Below are 11,902 nucleotides of genomic sequence, written 5' to 3' on the forward strand. Positions count from 1 at the left end.
GTAAGGGCTTTTTGACTGTGCTCTGTAAAAGCAAAGCAGCATAAGTCAGAGAGAATGCAGTCTTTTGGGCTATCATCCCTCTAGGGCTCCATGTTTTACAGTGATCCAGCTACACAGTAGCTGTTTATTGGAAATCAGGTTCTTGTATTCCCAGTCTCCTTCTACCGTGGTGTGTAGCAAAGAGCCCCACAGGAAATGAGCTGCAGTGAACCAGGCGAGGTGTAAGGAGCTGTTGCACATTTTGCACAGAGCATCCACTCAGAGCTACTCCAGGCTCTGCCTGCAGGTGTTTGCACTGGATGAGACATTCTCCTCTGAGAACTGCTGGGATGAGCAGCCCTTGGGTGATCCCACCCTGCAGACACATTGAAGTGCACAGCCCAGGCTAGAGGTACTGGAGGTAGCTTAATAGTGGAAAGCACAGGCTGAACCAGGTGAGGACTCCCAACCTGTGAGCTGCCTTGCAGCAGGCATCCCATGCACTGGAATTATGACCCTTTTGTTTGCAGGTTCTACAGCCTTCCTTGTTCATCTTTTCCCTCACTCACCCTACCACGTTGTCCCAGCATCACACTGCCTGCTGCCGTAACATGGGAAAGGACACAAATCACATGGCAGGCTACAAGGAGAAGGATTATTGCAGTCCCTAGCAGAGGAAATTACTGGTTAAATTGCCAAATGAGGATCCTGGCAAAGACCAGCAGAGAAGAGAAAGGAAAAGGAAAAGCAATAGGAGAGATTTGTTTGCATGCCACATCGCTCCTGGCATTCAAGGCAGACAGTGGTAACAGGTGTGGTGCAAGGCAGCAGGAATTATGAGACCATATTAAGTAATAAGACCATCAAGTTTAGCAAAACCAAGTTGCAGCCCTCATGCACTTTACTGTCAGGTTTCTGAGTAGAAATTATAAGGGAGTCTTATGTTTGTGATATCCCTGCTCCTGGGTCTATTACAGAGAGAGTGCTGAAGCCCACCCTGGGATAGGGCTGGCTCCCAGCAGTGCTGGAGATGGGTCAGCCATGGTTTGACCCAGACCATGTACAGAGAGAGTGAACAGGTGGAACAGATTCAGCACAAGGGGATGTTGCCACTTTGGGGAAAGGTAGGGATTGCTTTGTGTTGGCTTAACAATCCCTGCAGCACTCAAAACATTGCTGCTGGGGCTCACAGGCTCTGCTTAGTGCTGCCACAAAAAGCACACGGGAGAGGGACCTTAGCAGCCTCCTGAGAGCAGCAGCTCCAGCAAGAGGATACAAATGCTGTTCCCAGCCTGAGGGTCAAACATGTCAGCACTTCCAGTATAAAATCATCCATGTTTTTCTGAGAAGGGGACAACACCAGCATAAATAAGCCATCAGTCTGGTCTGAAATTAGCTTTTATTTATAGATTTGCCACTTGAATTGCATAAGTAGCTCAAGCCAAACAAGGACACCCTCCTCACCTACCCAGGGAACTGGGGCATGAGGTACTGTCATTAACTACGTGCTCAGGCTGCGAGTGTGTCACTGCTGTGGCAGGTGAGTCAAGCTTGGCAGGGACAAGTAGAGCTGCCTGGAGCTGCCAAGTCTGAGGGGCACAGAGCTTGCAGGTAGTTTTTGCTGTTAAGGCTTTTGGGAAGCTGGTCCCAGGACTGTTAGCACTGTAGCAAACCCCCTTCCTCAGAGGATCTGTGGGAAGACGTGTCTGCCTTATCCAGGTACTTGCTGACACTGAGGCACTGCTGGGTTACCTGTGTGACAAAACCATGAATTAGGCTTGAGGCTGCAGACCAGCTGAGCCAGTTGGCCTGGGTTAAATACACCACAGAATTTGGGCACTAAATTACAGCTCCAGGTTCAAGCCTGAATCAACCTTGCAGTGATGACACCTTCACAGTCACAATTACGGTGGACGCCTGATAATTGCTCAAGTCAGCATTGCCCTGTCCTAACCCTGCAGAGATCAACAGGGCATGACTTCCAGTGATAAAAGAATTGGGGCCAGGGCTCCAGTGTTTCTTGCTTGACATCTAGTCCCCAAACACTGACTTTTACTGAACTAAAACTATGCAACATTGAAGAGATTGTGCCATGGGCGGTGCCTTAGCCACCTCTCCTGGATATGCACATACGGAAGTATCCTCATGACAGTTACTTGTGATGGGCTAAAGAACCAACCTGAAGAGCAGGACCAGCTCTGGAGCTTGTGATGTGCCACAGGAGGACACAACTGTGTTGTGACCATAGCTTCTCAGCCAGGTCTGCTCTGCTGAGGCTGCAGTGTTAGAGAGCAGAGGAGTCCCAACAGTTCAACTCCCTAGCCAAGAGTAGAGTGAAGGCAGGGATCTGAAATGAGAAAGGAAGAACATATCATGGCTTCTGTAAGGCAGAGGAGCCTGTAGTACTTACTCCTTGCTGTAGTTAAGTGCAGTCACAATTGCCACCTGTCCATGTGGTCTTCCTGGGAGTCAAGGCTTTAAATACTGCTGCTTATTCCTCGAGGGGTTGGAAAGAATTCATGAGGCTTGACTTGTCCCATGGAGGAAGAGATATGGTACAGCATGGGCAGTGTCACCTCTAAAAACAGAGCTTGAGAGACCAGTAAATAAAGACAGGAAGTGGAGAAGGGGCAGCCTCTGTAACATAAAAATGGTGCTGGAAATGCATCTCACTGAACAACTGCACACCAGGGTACATCCCTCACAGGCAGGAGTACAGTGAACAATCCTGGCAAGTCCTTGATCAGATGCATGCCTCCACTTGCCATCAATCCCACTTTTGATCAGGAAAAATAGAATAAATTTAAAACCCCAAACAAATAAAAACCCATCACTAATGAATTAGCTATTGATACATCCTCTCCTTACCGTTTTGTTTAAGTGACCATGGCCAGTCCTACTGGTCACAGCAGTAGAGCTCAGCTGTACAAAAGATGCTCAGCTAGAGGCTGACTCAACAAAATCTTAGCAGAAGGGAGCAGAAGTTTCTTTGCCTTGTGCTTGTCTAGTCCAGGAAACAACTGAACCAGGGCTTTGAAACACTCTGCCCTGCCTACATTGAATTAATATCTTTCCTTTCTGTCCCACTCTTCCCAAATCTGCTTATGTTTCTATTCAAAACACTTGCATTCTTCCAATTCCAGCATTAGATCAGAAGAGAAAATAAGCTCAGAAACAGCATGGACCAAGCTGACAAATCCCCAAGTTAACCTACTCAAAGTGAAGAACTGTAAAAACAGCATCTCCACATCCAGGCTGATGTTCCACACTCCTCCACCCCCTTCACAGCCCTCCAGCCCTGAGCAAGGTAACTAAACTCGACAGGGTTGTTGGAAAAACACACAGTTCAGAACCATAATTGATACATCCCTCCTTAAATCAGCTCACAGTAGCAGGTTAATCTGGGGATCTGTCAGCTTTGGGAGTGCCCAAATTGTAATTTTTGGGAAACAAACATTAAGATCCAAACAGTGATGTTGTGTGAGAATTTGAGAAACAGGTAAGCAATCCCTTCCCCTCGCTGGGAAGAGTGACCTGAGTGACCTGTTGTGCTTGAACTCTGCCTCTGAGCTCCATCTCGCTGCTCGGTGCAAGGTCAGAGCATCTCACTGTACAAGCAGCACGGCGCTCCCTGGGACTGGGGCGGGAGGTCAGGGGACACCAGCAGCTCCAGAGGCACAGGAGATGGCATTAAGGCACAAAGGCCAAGGGACTTAACTCACCACACGCATGTGGAATTAATTATCCTGAAAAATGCACCGCTTGGAGCATCTCAAGCCTACTGTGAAATAGAATTCGTACACAAAAAGATAAGTCTGTGTGGTTCCCAAGCCTGGTCACGACACGCTGCCAGCACTAATCATAGCCAGAGCTCACCTCTTCTTTATGGACTTACCAAGCTGCAGCAAAGAGATGGTTGTTTCAAAAGAACTGAAACAGAAGGCAACTGTGCTAAAAGCCATTCACATGTCTGTGTGTGAGATACAGCGAAACTTCAGCCAATTAAGAGACTAACAGAGAGATGTAAAGGCGAAGCAACACACTATGGACTTCAGCCAAAAATGGCCTGACATGCAAAGGTCACTGCATTTCATCGCAGTTTACCATCCCTGCAGCATTGGTGACACCATCCTGGAAGCAGCCTTTGAATCCTGATGATGCACAAGCCTGTCTGAATCAGCTGTTTGTGACCACCCACCCGAGATCAAACCACAGCCACGGGCAGGCTAAACACCATCGTGGACAGGGACATTTTATGGACTGTTCTCCCTCACATTCTACCACAGTGTACAGCATATCATGCTTATTATATTACAAGTGATGAGTAATGAAAAACTTACACTTAAGTGATATAAAAAAAGAGGGGAGGACCCAGGAGTTTCTCCCGTCCAACTATAAACGCACATCCATTTACATTGTTTTGTAAATGAATTTAGAAGAAAAATAAAAATACTAAGATATTTCCCTTCAGGACAACCATTGCACATTTGGTTTTACTTTGGAGGGGAGATACAAACACACACAGCAGGAATACTTTCCAGTTGAAAACATGCAAAATAAATAGAAATGGGAACAGTTCAGCACCTAGAGAGTGTTTTCCTTGTGTCCTTGATAAACATTTCCTCAGCTTCTCTCAGCATTCACCTTACAAGTCCAACCCTCAAAATCTGCTATCTATGAAGAACATCTCCCAAAAATACCTTTTGAAAGAAAGCCTATTAAGCAGTGGCATTGTTCTGCCCCCTTTTCTGTATCGCTCCCATCTGCAAGCCATTTGTATGAAGAAAATCTTTGTTTCCAAAGCTTGGCTTACTGAAGCTCATTTGTTCCAAAACACAACAGCGTCTTGACCCTATTTATACCAGGGACAGCCAAGGGCTGGGCTGGCTCAGTGTGAGATGTTACTGGGTGCTCCATCCCTCTGCCAGCAGTCACTGTCCGCCCCGGGAGAGCAATGCCAGTCACCCTCCACTCAGAGTAAGAACGTGGGGTTTGCCAGCACAGACCCAGACGTGGGCTGTGGGACAGACCCTCCTGCAAAGGGGCAGGACAGACCCTCTTGACATGTCCACCGTGGGTCGTTTATCAGTGCTCTTTTGTAAATACTAGATCCACATTTGAACGATTTATGTGGGGTTTTGCGTGCTTGCTAAAAAAAGATGAATCAGGATACAGATATTTTCTCAAGCTTGTTTATAATCAGGAAAGGATGGCAACAAGGTCAGAGTGTTCTCTCTTCCTTCTTCAGTCTTATCAAGACCTCAGAAGGAAGCGGTGGCACTAAACTGGCCCAGTTTGATCAACTTTTCGGCATAGAAAAAAGGAGCAGCTGCTGTTAATAGAACAAAACTCATCCCCTAACTTCACATAAGCCTCTTTAAAACAGACAATGAAATAGTTGATACTCAGCTGTTTTCATCTTCTGCCTTGCAAGGTGGGTGCCAAAATATCCACATCTCACAGGAGATAATCAGAAAAGTTTTCACAGAGTAAGAATTAATCCTTGGAGTTAGGGAGAAGGGAGAGAGAAGTGGGCAATGCAAGTGCTCTCTGAGTGCCTCTATTAGTTCACTAACACAGGTTTCAAAAAAGAATGGAAAAGTCAATGCTTATTAATTTTCATGCTACTCTCCCTTCAAGAATAGAGGAGAGACTAGAGAAATACAAAATATAAAGTGCACCCATGCTTAAAACTTAGGATGTAAAATTCTTCAAAAGGAATAAACTAGATTAATCATGAAGTACTTACACGTCTTCTCCCGGTCCACCTTAAAAAGGGACCTCCCTGTCTTTTCTATATGGATTTATTATATATAGCTACATATAAATATATACATACACAAAATTGGTATGGCCTTACACTCCATTTAAGGATATTTTGCTACACTGGTCAGAGTGCAGAGCAATTGCTTCCTTCAAATCAGTATTTTTACATCATGATGAAATAAACCTGTAACTTAGACCATTTGCATGACCACACAGACACTGTGGCAGATTATTTTTCTGGCTTGTAAAAAAAGATTTTAAAACAGAAGTTCTATTTCAGCAGTTTGAAGATGGAATGTAAAGTTTCTGCCGTTAAATGTATATAAAATATATTTATTGAATCATACATTCATGCTGATTCTAATAAAAAAAAAAATTAAAGATTTTTCTGAAATTCTCTCCATGGATTTTTAGTGCTGGAGGTTCCACACTGCAGCCCACACTGCTGCTACATTAGTGCTAACACATTTCATGAAAATAAGGCAGAAGACCAGTTTTACCATTAAGCCTTTTATTTCGAAGAATAATCTCTCCCATCTGTGACCTCCTGAGCTCCACCCCACAGAGGAATTCTTCCAGCAGCAGCAGCAGCCACAGCAGCCAGGCTCCTGCACTGCTCCTTGCTGTTTCAGACTTGCAGGGCTAACCCAGTTGCCAACACACAGTTGTTCTTCCTTTCTCAGGATTCCAGGTCAACTCCAGGCAGCAGAAGCAAGTTTTCCACAAGAGGGACATATCACAACTCTGGTCTTTCACACAGCAAAGACAGGTAGGTACCCAACAGAAAGTTCACAGAATCACAGAATAGTTAGGGTTGGAAGGGATTGAACTAGATGATCTCCAGAGGTCTATGTCTGTCTTGTTTTGACAATATCCTGGATTTTAAAGTCAGGTCCAAAGGAACAGTATGTTCAATAGAGACAAAATATGCCTTAAATACTCCTGCAAGTTGAAACAGCTTCTAGCCAGGAGTTGAACTGGGACTAAGGTCCATATAAGATAAAAAAACAAATTTCTTGTACCATTTTGCAAGCTAGGACGTGGCATTATTTTTACTTAGCCATACAATTCTTTGGTAGATGAACTGATCTTAGTGCAGACACAGAAAATGACATTTCAGAATGCTAAAGGGACTGCCTCTCACACTGAATCTTAAAGATGGACACGATAAAAGTATTTTTCCTTCCACAGTCAGGTGCTTTGTCAGGTTTGAAATATCATCAGTGGAACAGCAGATCCCTCTTGGCGTGGCAGGTGGCATTTTGTGACAGAAAACAGAAGGGCAACATCCTGCCCTTCAAATCTATTCTGAGAACATGCCACTACTCTAAAATCTGCTGTCTTTAAGGAATGATGGGAGTTTGAAAGAATTTTACACAGTTGTTTCACATCTCAAAACCAGATAAGCTGTTAACAACCCCCTTGCCCCATTCTTCCATATAACATGTAAATGATGATAAAAGATCTTAGGAGAGCAGTTTTTCAAGTTACCAGCCAAGGTAATAATGGCATTGCTGGGAAATGAAATCATCACCAAGATAATTCCTTCCTGCTAGAGCATACACAGTTAAAACTGGTCATGTGTGCTGTGTGCTCCCAGCCCCAGGCAGCACTTTTGTAAGGGACGAGAGAAACAATTAAAATACAGTTTGTTCAAAAATATGTCCCTTCATGATGTGCGGAATAAGCAGCTGCAGAGATCAGCTCCAAACCTTCATATCTGCACCCAGAACCGTCCTTTTCACCCAGGAAAGCGAAATCCCCGGTCTAAAGGACATTCCTGCCATGTGGCCCCACCACGGAAGTACCGACAGACTTGTGTGGGGCTGTTGTGTAAAACTGAACCGAAATTTCGGTGTGTTCAGGACTGTGGATGTTGGTTTTGCAGTGCAGGATTGAGATCAGGATCACCCACTCTGCAGGACCCCCGGGTTTTGTTTTTCTTTCTTTTTTTTTTTTTTAATTTTATTTTTAAATTTAACATATTCGTAAATATCACAAATTACTCATTTCAACACCCACATTCGCGTAAAGGAACTCAAACGCCAGAGAAACGCTGGGAGTTGCAATGAACTCTATTTCTCCGACTGCACAAGCGCCAAGTTCACCGCTCCGCCTGCTTTCCTTTCCCAGAAATACACGGGGGAAACAACATGAAATTGCCGCTTAATTCTGCTTGAAGTCAGCTGGAAGCACTGGGTCCAGAAGGTCTGTTCTGAGCTCCGGGCTGGGCGGGCAGAGGCTGGGGCCAAGCCGCCGCCTTTCCCCACCGCCCTCCCTCAGCCCCGCGCCCGCAGCCGCCCCTTCTGCGCCAGCACCGGGCGGAGCTCCCCTCACAGCCCGCCCTGCCCGCGCCATGGTAGAGGTTGCGGGTGTCGCTCCCGCAGTATCGGCAGCGCTGTCCATGGGGAACACCTCGGCGGCGCTCGGGGACCCGCCGTCCCCCCGGTGCCCGCCCGCCTCAGGCAGGAACCGGCCGCCGCCGCCATCTCTGCGCGCAGGAAGCGGCGCCGCCGCCATGTTTCCGCCGTGGCGGCTCCTCCGCGCTGTGTCTGCGATAAAACATCACGGTCCGTTCTGTTTCGGGGCTCACACTCTTTGTTTTCGCACACCCTCGTGGCCCGAGCAGCCTCTCACCCCCAGACACGCGCTCTAAAGGGTGCCAGGAGCAGGGCAGCTGCTGAAAGGATGGAAGGAGCCCCGAACGCTCCACGGACAGTGCTCCTCCACACAGCGTTTTCTGGAAGTGGAGCTAGATTTTTCTTATTGTCACTGAAATCGTGTCCTGGCGTCTTACAGCTGGCCTGCCTGAGTTGCCAAACCAAATATAGGTGATGCACTTTGGAAGGGGGAATGGCATAGCTGAGCCCAGCGATGGAGCACTCCTCTTAGGAGGACTCCTCGAGGGCTTCAGTGGGCTGGAAATCGGTGAAGCAGCAGGAGAGACCAAAAAAAACCCAAAAAAAAAGCTTCATCATCAGTCAGGCAATTAAATCTGATAGTGTATCGGTTCTAAAGCAAGTTCTCTTACACAGGATTCACAGTTTCAACACCACATCTTCCAAGTGATTCTTCTTGTGACTGTTAACGTTATGTTCGTATAACAAAGTTAGAAAGAGAAGGCATTCTATCTATAATGAACACAAGCATCGCAGGAGAGTTTTAAATTTAGGAATCTTTCATGTTATCAACACCGGATACACTTTCTATTACAGAAAAGGCATTGGGATGAAGTATTTCGTAATTTTAATAAAAAGTAAGAGTCATTTTATTAAGAGGGTAGATCATTAACAACGAAACCACTGTTACCTGCACTGATGAATCACAGATTTTTGAAAAGAACACATAAAATAGCAGGGATTTCCATCTCCCCGGAGTCCAAAAACCATCATCTTTTCTTCATAGTGCATGTCATTCAATACCAAATTTTCTTACACAATCATAATTTAGTAGAACATTAATCCAGAGGTTTGTTGGGTTCTCCTGAGAACTTAACATGCTTGTGAAATCTAAATGCAAGACTTGAAGCAAGTTGCTACAGTTAATATGAAACTTTTTTCACAGAACCTCTGATCCATGCAAAGATACTGCCTATCAAAATGAATTCCTTGTGTCAATCCACTGACTCAACAAAACTATCTTAAAGGATTATTTTAACCAAATACGTTGTTTCAAAGACAACAGATGCCACTTAATATAACTCCAACTTATCAATATAAAAGTTTTATTATAATACATTATTAGAATATCAAAATAGTACATTAGAAGTTGATTTCTAGGCACTTTCCTAATGACATATTAAAATCATATCTTTTCATTGCAAGGCATCTAGGAATGTATTTGCAGCTTTTACTGCTTAATTTTCAAATTCAAATTTCAAGTTCAAATTCTGAAAAATATAAAAAAATTTAAATAAAAATATATATAAAATTCTGAAAAATATAAATCCTAACACTTCATTGTGTGATTAATAGTATTGTGTTTCTCTAATTATTGTGGTGGTTTTTAAAAGTATTTTTAGCAGTATTTTCTAAAACATCTTCATAGATCAGCTTGATTCTACAGATGTGGATCTACTTTGGCTTCCCCAAACCCAAACTTCAGCTGCAGCTATGCATAAAGCTATCTTTTGAAATATATGTTTAAAATAATTAATTCTTGAGTAGAAAATTAATGAATTATATCTGGACCCTTGAACAATTTTCTCTTCTTACGCTTTGTGTGACTGGTAGAGTGCTGTCACATTTGCGTTGCAAATTCAATATGAGTAATTCGCTTTTGGATGATGGAACAAAAAGGCTCAAGAGAGGATCCAAACGAGACTGGGGCCCATTGTACAATGCAGTGCACCAACATATAGTAAGAAATATTCCCTGTTCCACAGACTTTGCAATGCAGTGCAAAATGTAAAATGCTGAGCTGGGTGGGAGGCAGAAGGGTCAATATTCGGTGAAAGATTTAATCTCTTGCTGAGAAAATCCTGTTGTATCCAGTCTCATAAAAGACACTAATCTTGCATTTCTCAAGGTGATGGTGCTTCCTAAAAACCTGTTTGATGTTTCTTGGTGCTTAGACAAGCAGGGCCTTTTTTACTCAACAGGTTCAAGACCAAAATATCCCCCAGAGTGCTCTTTGTCTCAAATATACAGTATAGTAGCACAAAGCAATCTTAAAGAGGCAAGCCACATTGCCCAAAAATTAAACACAAAATAGCACAGTAGTACAACAAAACCCCATGCAGCATATAAATTCACTTTTAAAAAGTATTGTGCACTGTAAAAGAATTTCAACAATTCCTGTCATGTTCCTACAGTGGCTTGTATTTGTATGGGAACAGCCACTGCACAAAGAGAAGTAGAGTTTAATCTGGTTTCAGTTTTCAGTTTCATCACAAAAACCTCTTTTACTGGAGCTACACACGTCACTTGGAAGCAGTAGGAATGACAGGGAAAGCCTGCTCCTGCTGTTCCTGTGCACCAGTCTCACAGCACACACCACACAGCTGTGTGTGAGACAGAAGGGGGGGGATGCTGCCAGGACTCCCAGTTCCTATTATTCCATCTGGTTGCAGGGAACAGAGTGGTGGTGTCAGGCACCATAACCAAGTGTCATGTCATTGGGGGGGTCATCTGGAGAAACTGCATCTGGGAGCAGGGAGTGTAAAGGTGTAACTGCATCTTTCTGCAGGAGGGTGGAATTTCAGGGGTGAGAGCATCAGCCAGCACAACCCTCTTGTGACGGGAGGGTGACACGGAGCCACTGTGCCAGCACTGGTTATCCTGTGGGCACAGACCTCCCCCAGACCTGCCTTCAATCTACAGAGATATCTCAGTTCTTGACTCCTGTTGATTTCCATAGGAAGAAGTGCTTAAGTTGTGCAGTAACTAGATCCTGTTTTTCCAGCTCTTACTGTAACAGTTGCCCATAAACTGTCTTACCGAGTGAATGACTTTCGACCTGTGCTGGAGCAGTGTTGTGGGAAGAGCAGGATGAGCTAAACCCAGTGTTTCAGGCCATAGGACAGGTGTGAGGAACTCTTACCTGTCTTGGCTGTAGCAAGAGCACAGTGTGTGTTACTCAAGAGGATTTGCAGCAGTATTGCCCTCCCATTCAGTGATATGGCATCCCAATGACAATTATTTTCTTAGGAAAACATGAGCAGATTCTACAGTAAGCCAATTTTCAAATAGTGTAACATCTAGAAGCCAGAAGCAGCATCGTGCAACAAGCAGGTTCTCTCTCCTATGCCACTCTAAGAATTAAAATACCCATTATTTATCTGAAAGTTAAATTTACAGGCAGTATCACCTCTCATGTCCCCAACTCTTCCTGTCAGCAGACCCACAACACACAGCTTCAGAAAAAGCAGAAATACAGGGGAATGTTGTTAAAAAACTACTCTATGTCATTAATGGCTGTAGAATTTCTCCTCCCTGTGAGTCCAAATGTCAGGATGCAAAGACAGGTTTAACAAACATGAGCTATGCAACTACAGTGGGCTTGGGGGTTAGTTATTTTTGGTTTGTTGGTTTTTTGGATGGGGGAACAGGAGTTATATCAAGAAAGGTTTTTTTTTGCTCCCTCTGAACAAAACTTCAGAAGACATAATTATGTTTTTACTTAGGATCACGTTAGTTTGTACAGCAACATCTTCACT

The sequence above is a fragment of the Corapipo altera genome, unplaced genomic scaffold (genome assembly GCF_003945725.1).
Source record: "Corapipo altera isolate COAL_440 unplaced genomic scaffold, ASM394572v1 75, whole genome shotgun sequence".
Taxonomy (NCBI): domain Eukaryota; kingdom Metazoa; phylum Chordata; class Aves; order Passeriformes; family Pipridae; genus Corapipo; species Corapipo altera.